Source organism: Hyperolius riggenbachi, chromosome 4 (assembly GCF_040937935.1).
Source record: "Hyperolius riggenbachi isolate aHypRig1 chromosome 4, aHypRig1.pri, whole genome shotgun sequence".
Classification (NCBI taxonomy): Eukaryota; Metazoa; Chordata; class Amphibia; order Anura; family Hyperoliidae; genus Hyperolius; species Hyperolius riggenbachi.
The window spans coordinates 280,338,588-280,354,963 of record NC_090649.1 but is presented as its reverse complement, the minus strand read 5'-3'; the positions used below and the strand labels follow the sequence as shown (position 1 = coordinate 280,354,963).

Sequence of the window (16,376 nt, the reverse complement as noted above, 5' to 3'; positions counted from 1 at the left end):
AAGCCCTGGAGCCGACTACTGCAGGAGATTGCGCAGGCTGAGCGCACATCTCCTGCTTGGGGGGCGGAGCTCCGCCCCGTCTTCAGTCTCCGAGTGGCGATCGCCGCTCGGGAAACTGTTAGACGGCGAAATCGCTATCTTTTGACAGCACTGCTGCGATCTGCGGTCTGGGTCTGTGACACGGCTGTCCCCCTGGGGCACAAGAGAGTGATCGGCTCTCATAGGCAGAAGCCTATGACAGTCGATCACCAGGATTGGCCAGCTGGGGGAGGGAGGGGTTTTAGAAAAAGAAAAGGAAAAATAGCAAAATATATTAATAAGAAAATACAGGATCTTCTCAAAAAAATAGCATATTGTGATAAAGTTCATTATTTTCTGTAATGTACTGATAAACATTAGACTTTCATATATTTTAGATTCATTACACACAACTGAAGTAGTTCAAGTCTTTTATTGTTTTAATATTGATGATTTTGGCATACAGCTCATGAAAACCCAAAATTCCTATCTCAAAAAATTAGCATATTTCATCCGACCAATAAAAGAAAAGTGTTTTTAAAACAAAAAAAGTCAACCTTCAAATAATTATGTTCAGTTATGCACTCAATACTTGGTCGGGAATCCTTTTGCAGAAATGACTGCTTCAATGCGGCGTGGCATGGAGGCAATCAGCCTGTGGCACTGCTCAGGTGTTATGGAGGCCCAGGATGCTTCGATAGCAGCCTTAAGCTCATCCAGAGTGTTGGGTCTTGCGTCTCTCAACTTTCTCTTCACAATATCCCACAGATTCTCTATGGGGTTCCGGTCAGGAGAGTTGGCAGGCCAATTGGGCACAGTAATACCAGCGTCAGCAAACCATTTACCAGTGGTTTTGGCACTGTGAGCAGGTGCCAGGTCGTGCTGAAAAATGAAATCTTCATCTCCATAAAGCTTTTCAGCAGATGCAAGCATGAACCCACTTTTGAACCAGAAACAGCGGCAGAAGCGCCTGACCTGGGCTACAGAGAAGCAGCACTGGACTGTTGCTCAGTGGTCCAAAGTACTTTTTTTGGATGAAAGCAACTTTTACATGTCATTCGGAAATCAAGGTGCCAGAGTCTGGAGGAAGACTGGGGAGAGGGAAATGCCAAAATGCCTGAAGTCCAGTGTCAAGTACCCACAATCAGTGATGGTCTGGGGTGCCATGTCAGCTGCTGGTGTTGGTCCACTGTGTTTTATCAAGGGCAGGGTCAATGCAGCTAGCTATCAGGAGATTTTGGAGCACTTCACGCTTCCATCTGCTGAAAAGCTTTATGGAGATGAAAATTTCATTTTTCAGCACGACCTGGCACCTGCTCACAGTGCCAAAACCACTGGTAAATGGTTTACTGACCATGGTATTACTGTGCTCAATTGGCCTGCCCACTCTCCTGACCTAAACCCCTTAGATAATCTGTGAGTTATTTTGAAGAGAAAGTTGAGAGACGCAAGACCCAACACTCTGAATGAGCTTAAGGCCGCTATCGAAGCATCCTGGGCCTCCATAACACCTGAGCAGTGCCACAGGCTGATTGCCTCCATGCCACGCCGCATTGAAGCAGTCATTTCTGCAAAAGGATTCCCAACCAAGTATTGAGTGCATAACCTAACATAATTATTTGAAGGTTGACTTTTTTTGTTTTTAAAACACTTTTCTTTTATTGGTCGGATGAAATATGCTAATTTTTTGAGATAGGAATTTTGGGTTTTCATGAGCAGTATGCCAAAATCATCAATATTAAAACAATAAAAGGTTTGAACTACTTCAGTTGTGTGTATTTGAATGTAAAATATATGAAAGTCTAATGTGTATCAGTACATTACAAAAAATAATGAACTTGTTCACAATATGCTAATTTTTTGAGAAAATCCTGTAATGTAAATATTTGTTAAAAGAAAATAAACACTGGGGGGGGGGGGGGGGGTTCAGACCCCACCAGCAGGAAGCTCTGTTGGTGGGGAGAAAAGGGGGGGGGTCACTTGTGTGATAAGTTGTGCGGCCATGCAGCTTGGCCTTAAAGCTGCAGTGGCCAATTTCAGGAAAAATGCCCTGGTCTTTAGGGGGGTTTAACACTGCGGCCCTCAAGGGGTTACGCTAGTATTAAAGCCCCCATACATGCTATAATCCCCCAAATTGCATGGATTATAAAGGTGATAAGGGGCTACAACATAAACAAAATTCCAAAAAGAGCTTTTAGTTTTTGAGAAAATGCATTTTAAAGTTAAATCAACACTTTAAATGCGGCTATGAATTGGTAATAAGTGGTTTTAAACAGGGAAATACACTTTAAGCAATCACAGAGATGAAGGTGAGTCCCAATGATACCTGGCGGGTGCATGTCCGTGGGTGAATGTCACAGCAAGCGCGGGGCTGACTTAAGTAATCACTCACTGGCTAGCTAGCTGAATACAAGTATTAGGTACAGTATAAGGGCAATGTAAGGACTGAAAACACTCTTGCTGGTGTACAATATGGCCTGGAGATGATCCACTCAGTGCCACAGAGTCTAGCAAAGATGAAGCTCTGGAAATGGCCCCCACTTTATATATAGGAGGGGAGGGCAGAGCCTCCCCTCCTATGATTGGTTGCTAGAGCCTGGCTGGGGGTCTCTGATTGGCCCAGGGATGTAAATTCTGCCCATTTCCGCAAACACGACCTAATCTCGGATTTCCACCACGATCACGGCCGTAACCGAATTCTGAATACTTGCAATCACGGAATTTCCGTGGCCGGTTTCCGTGATCCAGAATCGATCATGAATTCGGATTCGGCAGTCGAATGCTATCACGGATCACGGAAATTATCCGAGCACCACTGCTGGCCACCCTAATGGTGCCCATACATGATACAATAAAAATGTTCAATTTTTCTGTTTATTTGACCAAAAAGATCGAATCGAATGAAGGTTTAAAAGAATATTTTTTTTCGATCAAGAAAAGCGAACGATTATCCCGTTTTTTCAATAAAAATCTGATCAGATATGTTGGAAAAAAATCTTTATATTCGATGTAAAAAAAAAAAAAGTGTACCATGTATGAGCACCTTATGTGATACTCACATTCAGTAGCAGTATCCAAAGTCACCCATATAAATCCCCCAATACCAAAACTCCTGCCAATAGCCAAACAGTACACAGTTTTAACTGTAGTGTGTGCTAAATTTTCCTGCTAATATAAAACAAAGTCTAAATAGATGAATAAGAAAATGATGTTTCTGTCTTTGGAAGGAATGCTGGAAGGCAGAAAATAAGTAAGTAAAGAAAAAAATAATGAAAGGAAGACTCTGTTTAATTGCATGCAACATAAATAAATAAACATTACACGTGTCAACAAATGTAAACAAGTAAAAAAATATAGGAAAAATAAAAAATAAAATGAGGATAGTTAGGTCCATACAGGTAAAACGTTATTCTGACTGACACTAGGGGGCGAGTGGAACGCTTCCTAGTTCTGTACCGCAGCATCAGCTGTAATTGCTGCTAACAGTAGCTATCAGCGTGAGTGCCAGACACGGCATCCCTGCTATTCTATACAATAAGAGATTTCATGTTATCTACTATTATATTATCTTGTCTAGTTACTAAACACAGACAGCTCTGGCAATTCTATAGAGCTGACAGTATCTCTAGCACTGCATTGAAATCTAATGTAGCCAAATGTAAAAGTACTGCTATTTCACACAATTTTAAGAGACCGTAGCAGTGAGGTGCTAATCATTTCCTTATTTCCAAATGAAGCATCTCTAAATGAGCAGCATATTTTGATTATTGTCCTTTTTTCCCTGCAGTGTTTGCAAGATCCAAGCTTTTCTAACAAGTCTCCGTGGAATAAATCCAGGGAACGGACAGTCCCTTGGAAGTTTCAGCACGCCAGCAGAGAGCAGACACTGTCAGAGGCTCTACTGTGGAAGGACAACTCCTCCCTTGCTCCCAGTGACTGTGGCTTTAGCAAGCTGAGTGACGTGCCTGCGCCTCTCTGCGGGAGTGTGCTCTGCACCTGGCTTCAGTCTCAGAGGGATGTGCAGAGGGCGAATCCTGAGCCCCGGCTCCTCTGTCACAGCTCAGCTACTCCGCTCACTCCTTCACACGTATTCTGAGATCAGCATCTTCCAAGGATACAGTACCTGCAGCAGCAGCAGCATCAGCACCATCTCCCATATGCTGGAGCTCCGCTTGCTTGAGGATTGCTGGTAAGTCAGAGCATCTTAGAAACAGGAAGCACTTGCTCTGTATATATTTATAACCAAAGCTCTGCTTGAGAATTTAGGTGAATTATTTAAATCAGTGCTTAATAAACCCATATAGAAAAGGTATTTCACCTAGATTACTGCTTACTCTTTCAATCCCATAGTGGAATCAGTTGTCAGAACTGCTGCATTTATAAATGTTCTAGCTTGGCCATATTCTGCAGATTGTAGAAGCTGTAATTATGTAGTTTTAAGCATCAACAGTTATGCACTAATTGGTACAGTTAAAGCAGTGTGTTTATTGAGAGCACAGTTTAGTATCACCTGGTCACTGTCTGCTAGGTATCTTATGAGCATGCACATCCCAGGATACTAGAGAGGACATCCCAGGCAGCTCTCGGGCATTACATAGTAACGCACATTAGTGATGGACTTAAGTGACTGAGCAGTGCAACATGTATAATAAATAGCATTTAAAATAATCTATATCAAGTCATTAAAGAGTGCTACTTGAAGCCTATTTCTGCATTGATTTGAGCACTGCACGCATCAGAGAAGTATTGATCCATTGCAATATTGATACTTTTATAATCATGCTAAGTGTCCTTCCCTAATTCCAGCACTACTCATGCTGCTTATTTTCAGCCATATATTACAGTGATTATATCGGTGCATACATTCATTCAGCTAAAACTTTCTACTGTGTGCAGTATGTGTTCTAAAATGAAAAAAATGAGTTTTTATGTAACAAAAGGAATTTGGTGCTAGGATGCTTTAAAACAGAAGTCCCACCATGTGCAGTAAGCAAGACATGCTGAGACTTGTAGTTCAACTTTATCTGGAGAAATTTAGATTGCTTAGTGATGGCATATAAATCAACAGAGATGGATATACTTTTCTGAATCCTGCAATATATATATATAGATAGATAGATAGATAGATAGATAGATAGATAGATAGATAGATATACTTTAAGGTCAGGGCTTCCTTGTATGGAACAGGTGATGCTACAACCTATTTTTATGGTACTCTGTTGTGTGCTAACCTTGTCAATCTGTTCATTGTTTCATTAATAAAAAGCAATTGTCCCTGAGGGATGTGTCCCTGACTCCCTGGAACTGTCCATTGTTATGCCTCTGCATGCTTTGCTTATGTATTTAGCATAATTCATATGGTGTGTGAGTACAGTTGTTCATGCTTGGCCATTATGTGTGGATTGGGCTTGCTATATTGTGCTGCTGGTTCAGTGGTAACACAATACCTAAGATTGCTGTGTTTTTCTTTTCTTTTTTTCCCTTTGCTATTATTAGAGCTGGTGATGTAGCTGTAAGGCTCCCAAGCTGTGTAAGGAGTTTTTAGGTACAACCAGGACACAGCATATTTAAATGGCATAGATGGAGCACAGTTCACCCATAAATACATAGCATAAGTACAGCTCAGGTACTCCAGCGCCTGGAGGGACTGCACAAGCCACTACATGATTTATCGTTCCGTCTGGATGTGTTTGGGAAGCATATGTTTTGCTGACAAATGCAATTATAACTCTAGAATATTAATCCACAAGTATAGTCTTTTTACCCACCTTCGTGGTCCATTTTAGAAGTGCTTTGTTCTTTGCTGTAACCTCAGCCATGCCTTGACTTCACTGTGCTTTCATAATGGATGCTGCTTTTAGACCTTTCTACTAAATTACATATTGGGACTTTGTGGATAGAGAAATGGGACAGAATGTTTTACATATGGTCTATTCTCCAGGATTGAACTGAGTTTTAGTCAGAAATGAATTTCAGTTCCAAAGGAAATGCCAGAAGCAGTAATAAAACATATGGGAGTTTTTGATATATGATGTCCTATATTCTTGTCAAGTCAATTCCAGTAGGTGAAGATGAAGTTTCAGAGGCATTCTTAATGACAGTTTGATTTATCTAAAAACATACAAAGAATTTCTGGACTATATTCACATCACTGCAATCGATGGGAGAGGAGCTATCATGACATTTGTTCGGTAAATAAAAGTTAAAATGACAGTGGATGGTCTAAGATAAAGTACTGTGCCGGATCTTGTCTCCATCCAATACACTACACAAGGATGTTATATATCTGCACGTTATTGCTTATCTGTGCTGTCTAGCATTATCTTGGATTTGTTTAAAGCGGAGCTAAACTTTCGAAGGGAAAATGCTCCCTGGGTATCCATTCTTCCATCCCACTGACTCTACAAGAATTCTACTTAAACTTTGCTGTAAAAAACCTCCCCACAAGATTCTTTTTTGTATTCTCATAGTCAGCAGTTCTGTCTTTAATGTGTGTTTTAAAAGAGCCAGGATTGGAGATGGCACCACTTAAGAAGCAGCAGTTGAGGGAGAGAGGTTAGGAACATTGGAGGCACAGAGATAGCAGTGATTAGGATTCTGGACCTCAGTGAAGGGTTAACAAGCCTGGAACAGAGGGCAGTGACTGTAATATTCAGTGTCCCCAACACTTATGGCAAAAAAATCATGTAATTTCAAAAGATAAGGCATTAAGATGAGTACATTTAATAAAGGGGCTGAGTAAAATGGGCAGGCATGTGGTAATACTTTTTACCGACATTCTGTTGTCCCTGACTAGTAGAAAATCAGTAATTATAATGATATTCTACATCCCCAGTATAAGCACATTCTCACACTAACCCTTCCCTATCCTCACCCCCCACTCTTAACACTGCCCCCTCCCCCCCACCACACACACGCACACACACACTCCTGACACTACTCGCCACCCCCCCCCCCCCACTCACACACACACACATACACACTCTTAACACTATCCTCCCCCACCTACTTCTAACACTGCCCCCCCCCCCACACACACACACACTCCTAAAATTAACCTCCCCAACTAATACTACTCCCCTAATACTACCCTCACACACCCCCTCCACACACATCCCTAACATTGAACTACCTTACCCTTAAAGTGGCACTTGGTAATTCACCCTCCTCTACTCTGCTCCTCCGCTGTGTCTTCTGATATTTCTGGGCTTGGCTATGCTATAGCCAAGCACCCACCTGTACATCTGGTGCTGAAGTGAACCTCTTTGTGCTCGGCTATGGTATAGCCAAGCACCCATTTCTGCTACAACCACAGCCGGTCACCAGCGCCCAGAATAACGGCTTGGTGCTCTGTGATAGTAAAGCTGAGTGCCCATTTCCAATACACCCACACAAATTTTGTCGCCGCCAGCGAGTCCTTTGTCTCATTTCAAGGTGTAAAAATAAGACTTTTTTTCCCATACAGTCAACAGTTTGTGGTGAAATACTTTGGTTTGGTTACTGAGTGAAAGCACACATCCTCTCCAATTGACTTGTAGGCCAGCGTTATGCAGTATGGCATGTACTGTATTGCAGTTTAATCATGTATCCTCATTGTGATTACATCTTTGGATTATGCAGGTGTTTTTTGGGTGGATAGATAATGAATCTCATGCAACCAGCAATCATTATGCAAATTGACATCAAATTCAAAGTCCACTTGAGAAGATCACATATTAATAGCTCTGTTCTTTCTGTTTATACTTTATGAATAATTGAATTGAAACCACTTGTGCATATTTTTACCATCTCAATGCTAGCCTGAAGCAAATTAGACTCAGTATAGATAGGCAGAACATGTGGTAGAAAATAAGATAAGCAGAGTAAACCTACAAGTGTACATCGATGCAGAGTCTATTTTATAATGTGAGAAGAGGGACAGGAAGGGTCTGGTTGGTGAGAGGCTGGAGAGAGCAGAAGGGTGTGGTCAGATGGGATGGAAAATGGCTGGACATCAAAACCAGGAAGTCCTCCAATATTCAGGAGTCTACTGAGGCCCAGTAGCGTGTTAGTGTCAGCAGTCACTGCTGTTGAGTTGATAAGGATACATATTTTACTTTCTGAGAAATATCCCACACTGGTTGCAACCATCATAAATCACTAACTAGTGTCTGATACTGACAAACAAATGTCCCCCACATCACCTCTTTTCAGTAATTGCCAGGGTTATATCTTTCAAAACAAGTGTATGCTTCACATGGTTTCAATGACTTCACTCCGGTCACAGAAATAGGCTGTGAGTTGACTGCTTTGCCTTCATATCTATCTTGTTTGGCTGAAATGCAATGGTCAAAAGGGATGAGCAAATTAAATTTTCAACTTCGATCTTGCAGCGAAGGGGCCCAATTTTTGACTTGGCCTCAATCAGTTTCTTCCAAAATTAGCAGCTGATTTTGCCATGTAGTCGTGGGGTAAGAACAAATATTTACTAGGATTTTCCATGTAAACCATCATAAATTGTACCTTATCACGTGCTTATTAGCACTTCATATAGGTCAAAAAACGTGATTATCTCGCCTCTATTTTTGATTATTACATTTAAATTTACAGTGTTTTTATCCAACTGAATGTGCCAGTAAATCTCATGCACAAGGTTCTAGGAACTGATCAGAAGTTCTGTGAAAATCTTGGAAACTTACCAGCCACAAATTTGCTTATCCCTAATTGTCAATAACATTTCTTTAGTCACAATGATATCATCAATTATATACTGTATCACCCACTTTGTAAATTAATATAAATAAGTGTTGAATGAAGTCTTCATATTCCTTGTCAGAGTTTGAAAACAGGATCATGATCACATCTCAGCTCTGAAGCACTTAATTATAGGCATTCCATTCATTAAAATATAAAAGAGTCAAACATTAATGTGCATAAGAATAAGTAATGGTGCTTAACAACATTCTAAATATTTAACAACTTAATCACAAGCTGTGTTGATCTGAATCTTGGGAAAAATTTTCTTCTACTGCATGCACCAGTTATATCTGATTATTATATACTGTAAATTCAATTTGTAATGCTGTTTTTCTCACAATGGGGATATCCCCCTATTGTGGTATACTTCCTCCCAGTACAGACCACATGGCAGAATGCAGGAACTATGTGCACGAGGTATGCTAGAATATGTTCATTTTGTGTCAGCTAACTAGCAGGGATCAAGTTGAGCATGGAGATTAGAGGTGTAGCGAACGGTTCGCCGGCGAACATTGGTGGTTCGCGTTCGCCTGTGCCAGGCGAACTTTTACGGAAGTTCGATTCGCCCCATAATGCACTATGAGGGTCAACTTTGACCCTCTGCATCACAGTCAGCAGGCACATTGTAGCCATTCAGGCTACAGTAAGCCCTGGAGCCCCCCCCCCCCCTTATATAAGGCAGGCTCCGGCGGCCATTACACTCACTCGTGTGCCTGCTAGAGAGAGGAAAGGGACAGCTGCTGCAGACTTGTTCTTCTAGGGACAGATTAGTTAGGTTCTTGGCTGCTTAGTTTGCTCCTTGGCTGATTGGTATTGCTTTATAGCACTCTAGCTTTTGTCAGAGCTCATCCTGTACTTTTTTTTTTTTTACTGTGTGTCAAACTGACACTTTTGTTGCATGCACAGCCTTGCTAATTGATAGTGTGTGTGTGCCACTGCCAGCAGCCCAGCACATTCAGTGACTGACTGCCTGTGTGTGTGACAGGGAGCTGCACATTGTACTACCCAGTACTGCATATACCCCCAGTACCTGTTGTGTTTACTTAAAGGATACCACAACTGATATGTGACATGTTGAGATAAACATGTGTATGTACAGTGCCTAGCACACAAATACCTATGCTGTGTTCCTTTTTTTCTTTCTGTGCCTGAAAGAGTTAAATATCAGGTATGTAAGTGGCTGACTCAGTCCTGACTCAGACAGGAAGTGACTACAGTGTGACCCTCCCTGATAAGAAATTCCACCTATAAAATACTTTCCTAGCAGAAAATGGCTTCTGAGAGCAAGAAAGAGATAAAAAGAGCAATTTCTTATCAGTGAGGGTCACACTGTAGTCACTTCCTGTCTGAGTCAGGACTGAGTCAGCCACTTACATACCTGATATTTAACTCTTTCAGAGAGAGAAAGAAAAAAAAGGAACACAGCATAGTTATTTGTGTGCTAGGCACTGTACATACACATGTCTATCTCATTATGTCACATTTCAGTTGTGGTATCCTTTAACCCACCTCATCACTGCACATAACTACCTGTAGTGTTGAGTGAACCCAGCTCACTGCATCCTACTACTACCTGTTGTGTTTACTTAACCCACCTCATCACTGCACATAACTACCTGTAGTGTTGAGTGAACCCAGTTCACTGCATCCTACTACTACCTGTTGTGTTTACTTAACCCACCTCATCACTGCACATAACTACCTGTAGTGTTGAGTGAACCCAGCTCACTGCATATACCTACTACTACCTGTTGTGTTGAGTGAACCCAGCTCACTGCATCCTACTACTACCTGTTGTGTTTACTTAACCCACCTCATCACTGCACATAACTACCTGTAGTGTTGAGTGAACCCAGCTCACTGCATATACCTACTAGTACTACCTGTTGTGTTGAGTGAACCCAGCTCACTGCATCCTACTACTACCTGTTGTGTTTACTTAACCCACCTCATCACTGCACATAACTACCTGTAGTGTTGAGTGAACCCAGCTCACTGCATATACCTACTACTACCTGTTGTGTTCAGTGAACCCAGCTCACTGCATCCTACCACTACCTGTTGTGTTTACTTAACCCACCTCATCACTGCACATAACTACCTGTAGTGTTGAGTGAACCCAGCTCACTACATATACCTACTACCTGTTGTGTTTACTTAACCCACCTCATCACTGCACATAACTACCTGTAGTGTTGAGTGAACCCAGCTCACTGCATATACCTACTACTACCTGTTGTGTTGAGTGAACTGAGCTCACTGCATCCTACATCTACCTGTTGTGTTTACTTAACCCACCTCATCACTGCACATAACTACCTGTAGTGTTGAGTGAACCCAGCTCACTGCATATACCTACTAGTACTACCTGTTGTGTTGAGTGAACCCAGCTCACTGCATCCTACTACTACCTGTTGTGTTTACTTAACCCACCTCATCACTGCACATAACTACCTGTAGTGTTGAGTGAACCCAGCTCACTACATATACCTACTACCTGTTGTGTTTACTTAACCCACCTCATCACTGCACATAACTACCTGTAGTGTTGAGTGAACCCAGCTCACTGCATATACCTACTACTACCTGTTGTGTTGAGTGAACTGAGCTCACTGCATCCTACATCTACCTGTTGTGTTTACTTAACCCACCTCATCACTGCACATAACTACCTGTAGTGTTGAGTGAACCCAGCTCACTGCATATACCTACTAGTACTACCTGTTGTGTTGAGTGAACCCAGCTCACTGCATCCTACTACTACCTGTTGTGTTTACTTAACCCACCTCATCACTGCACATAACTACCTGTAGTGTTGAGTGAACCCAGCTCACTGCATATACCTACTACTACCTGTTGTGTTCAGTGAACCCAGCTCACTGCATCCTACTACTACCTGTTGTGTTTACTTAACCCACCTCATCACTGCACATAACTACCTGTAGTGTTGAGTGAACCCAGCTCACTACATATACCTACTACCTGTTGTGTTTACTTAACCCACCTCATCACTGCACATAACTACCTGTAGTGTTGAGTGAACCCAGCTCACTGCATATACCTACTACTACCTGTTGTGTTGAGTGAACTGAGCTCACTGCATCCTACATCTACCTGTTGTGTTTACTTAACCCACCTCATCACTGCACATAACTACCTGTAGTGTTGAGTGAACCCAGCTCACTGCATACACCTAATACCTGTTGTGTTTACTTAACCCACCTCATCACTGCACATAACTACCTGTAGTGTTGAGTGAACCCAGCTCACTGCATATACCTACTACTACCTGTTGTGTTGAGTGTGACCCTCCCTGATAAGAAATTCCACCTATAAAATACTTTCCTAGCAGAAAATGGCTTCTGAGAGCAAGAAAGAGATAAAAAGAGCAATTTCTTATCAGTGAGGGTCACACTGTAGTCACTTCCTGTCTGAGTCAGGACTGAGTCAGCCACTTACATACCTGATATTTAACTCTTTCAGAGAGAGAAAGAAAAAAAAGGAACACAGCATAGTTATTTGTGTGCCCACCTCATCACTGCACATAACTACCTGTAGTGTTGAGTGAACCCAGCTCACTGCATATACCTACTACTACCTGTTGTGTTGAGTGAACCCAGCTCACTGCATCCTACTACTACCTGTTGTGTTTACTTAACCCACCTCATCACTGCACATAACTACCTGTAGTGATGAGTGAACCCAGCTCACTACATATACCTACTACCTGTTGTGTTTACTTAACCCACCTCATCACTGCACATAACTACCTGTAGTGTTGAGTGAACCCAGCTCACTGCATACACCTAATACCTGTTGTGTTTACTTAACCCACCTCATCACTGCACATAACTACCTGTAGTGTTGAGTGAACCCAGCTCACTGCATATACCTACTACTACCTGTTGTGTTGAGTGAACCCAGCTCACTGCATCCTACTACTACCTGTTGTGTTTACTTAACCCACCTCATCACTGCACATAACTACCTGTAGTGTTGAGTGAACCCAGCTCACTGCATATACCTACTAGTACTACCTGTTGTGTTGAGTGAACCCAGCTCACTGCATCCTACTACTACCTGTTGTGTTTACTTAACCCACCTCATCACTGCACATAACTACCTGTAGTGTTGAGTGAACCCAGCTCACTGCATATACCTACTACTACCTGTTGTGTTGAGTGAACCCAGCTCACTGCATCCTACTACTACCTGTTGCGTTTACTTAACCCACCTCATCACTGCACATAACTACCTGTAGTGTTGAGTGAACCCAGCTCACTACATATACCTACTACCTGTTGTGTTTACTTAACCCACCTCATCACTGCACATAACTACCTGTAGTGTTGAGTGAACCCAGCTCACTGCATATACCTACTACTACCTGTTGTGTTGAGTGAACCCAGCTCACTGCATCCTACTACTACCTGTTGTGTTTACTTAACCCACCTCATCACTGCACATAACTACCTGTAGTGATGAGTGAACCCAGCTCACTGCATATACCTACTAGTACTACCTGTTGTGTTGAGTGAACCCAGCTCACTGCATCCTACTACTACCTGTTGTGTTTACTTAACCCACCTCATCACTGCACATAACTACCTGTAGTGTTGAGTGAACCCAGCTCACTGCATATACCTACTACTACCTGTTGTGTTGAGTGAACCCAGCTCACTGCATCCTACTACTACCTGTTGTGTTTACTTAACCCACCTCATCACTGCACATAACTACCTGTAGTGATGAGTGAACCCAGCTCACTACATATACCTACTACCTGTTGTGTTTACTTAACCCACCTCATCACTGCACATAACTACCTGTAGTGTTGAGTGAACCCAGCTCACTGCATATACCTACTACTACCTGTTGTGTTGAGTGAACCCAGCTCACTGCATCCTACTACTACCTGTTGTGTTTACTTAACCCACCTCATCACTGCACATAACTACCTGTAGTGTTAAGTGAACCCAGCTCACTGCATATACCTACTAGTACTACCTGTTGTGTTGAGTGAACCCAGCTCACTGCATCCTACTACTACCTGTTGTGTTTACTTAACCCACCTCATCACTGCACATAACTACCTGTAGTGTTGAGTGAACCCAGCTCACTGCATATACCTACTACTACCTGTTGTGTTCAGTGAACCCAGCTCACTGCATCCTACTACTACCTGTTGCGTTTACTTAACCCACCTCATCACTGCACATAACTACCTGTAGTGATGAGTGAACCCAGCTCACTACATATACCTACTACCTGTTGTGTTTACTTAACCCACCTCATCACTGCACATAACTACCTGTAGAGTTGAGTGAACCCAGCTCACTCCATATACCTACTACTACCTGTTGTGTTGAGTGAACCCAGCTCACTGCATCCTACTACTACCTGTTGTGTTTACTTAACCCACCTCATCACTGCACATAACTACCTGTAGTGTTGAGTGAACCCAGCTCACTGCATATACCTACTACTACCTGTTGTGTTGAGTGAACCCAGCTCACTGCATCCTACTACTACCTGTTGTGTTTACTTAACCCACCTCATCACTGCACATAACTACCTGTAGTGATGAGTGAACCCAGCTCACTACATATACCTACTACCTGTTGTGTTTACTTAACCCACCTCATCACTGCACATAACTACCTGTAGAGTTGAGTGAACCCAGCTCACTGCATATACCTACTACTACCTGTTGTGTTGAGTGAACCCAGCTCACTGCATCCTACTACTACCTGTTGTGTTTACTTAACCCACCTCATCACTGCACATAACTACCTGTAGTGTTGAGTGAACCCAGCTCACTGCATATACCTACTAGTACTACCTGTTGTGTTGAGTGAACCCAGCTCACTGCATCCTACTACTACCTGTTGTGTTTACTTAACCCACCTCATCACTGCACATAACTACCTGTAGTGTTGAGTGAACCCAGCTCACTGCATATACCTACTACTACCTGTTGTGTTCAGTGAACCCAGCTCACTGCATCCTACTACTACCTGTTGTGTTTACTTAACCCACCTCATCACTGCACATAACTACCTGTAGTGTTGAGTGAACCCAGCTCACTACATATACCTACTACCTGTTGTGTTTACTTAACCCACCTCATCACTGCACATAACTACCTGTAGAGCTGAGTGAACCCAGCTCACTGCATAAACCTACTACTACCTGTTGTGTTGAGTGAACCCAGCTCACTGCATCCTACTACTACCTGTTGTGTTTACTTAACCCACCTCATCACTGCACATAACTACCTGTAGTGTTGAGTGAACCCAGCTCACTACATATACCTACTACCTGTTGTGTTTACTTAACCCACCTCATCACTGCACATAACTACCTGTAGAGTTGAGTGAACCCAGCTCACTGCATATACCTACTACTACCTGTTGTGTTGAGTGAACCCAGCTCACTGCATCCTACTACAACCTGTTGTGTTTACTTAACCCACCTCATCACTGCACATAACTACCTGTAGTGTTGAGTGAACCCAGCTCACTGCATATACCTACTAGTACTACCTGTTGTGTTGAGTGAATCCAGCTCACTGCATCCTACTACTACCTGTTGTGTTTACTTAACCCACCTCATCACTGCACATAGCTACCTGTAGTGTTGAGTGAACCCAGCTCACTGCATATACCTACTACTACCTGTTGTGTTCAGTGAACCCAGCTCACTGCATCCTACTACTACCTGGTGTGTTTACTTAACCCACCTCATCACTGCACATAACTACCTGTAGTGTTGAGTGAACCCAGCTCACTACATATATCTACTACTACCTGTTGTGTTGAGTGAACCCACCTCACCGCATCCTAGTTCCTTTACTGTTCAGTGAACCCAGCTCACTGCATCCTACTACCTGTTGTGTTGAGTGAACCCACCTCACTGCATCCTAGTACCTTTACTGTTCAGTGAACCCAGCTCACTGCATATACCTAGCATCCCCCCGAGATGGACAAAATGGACAAACCAGGTAGAGGAAGAGGTAGAGGCAGACCCAGAGGAAGGCCACCAGGCACCGGCAGGTCTGTGAAATACAGTGCTCAGAAGAAGGCACGTGCCATCACTTCCCAAAATCGCGAGGAGGTGATTGAGTATTTAACACAGAACACCTCATCTCCCGCAGCCACCAGCGCTACAACAAGCACCACATCCGCTGCATTTGACACTTCGCAGGAGTTATTTGGTGGTGGTGGTGGTGGTGGTGGTGAAATCACCGATTCACAGCCACTACTGCAACAACAAGAAGAAGGCACAGGTACACCACCTCCTACGTCTGAGTTAGGTGGCGATAGTATGGACGTAACGTGTGTGGAGGGGGCTGATGAAACACCTGAAGTTGGTGCAGTTGAGGAGGTGTCTGAGGAAAGTGCAGCTGGCCAGGAGGATTATGATGACGATTATACGGATACCACATATGTTCCCGGTAGAGGAGATGACCAGGGGGACAGTTCAGAGGAGGAGTCAGAGAGGACTAGGAGGAGACGACTCCATGATAGAAGCAGAGGGAGCTCGTCCTCAGAAACAGCTGGGGGCAGAATCCGGCGCCATGTATCGCCCGCTATGGCCAGACAGCCAACATGTCCTTCAAC

General features: G+C 43.0%; 1 protein-coding gene across 3 annotated transcripts in view; it reads left to right on the top strand.

The window, feature by feature from the left end:
• Positions 1 to 3,984: 3,984 nt before the first annotated feature.
• HS3ST5 (heparan sulfate-glucosamine 3-sulfotransferase 5) overlaps positions 3,985 to 16,376 on the top strand; it is a 382,330-nt gene continuing 369,938 nt past the window's right edge. For all 3 annotated transcript variants that reach the window (XM_068279461.1, XM_068279462.1, XM_068279460.1), the window contains exon 1: positions 3,985 to 4,207. The gene's annotated coding sequence lies outside the window, so the exon portion shown is untranslated. The remainder of the gene's footprint in view (positions 4,208 to 16,376) is intronic.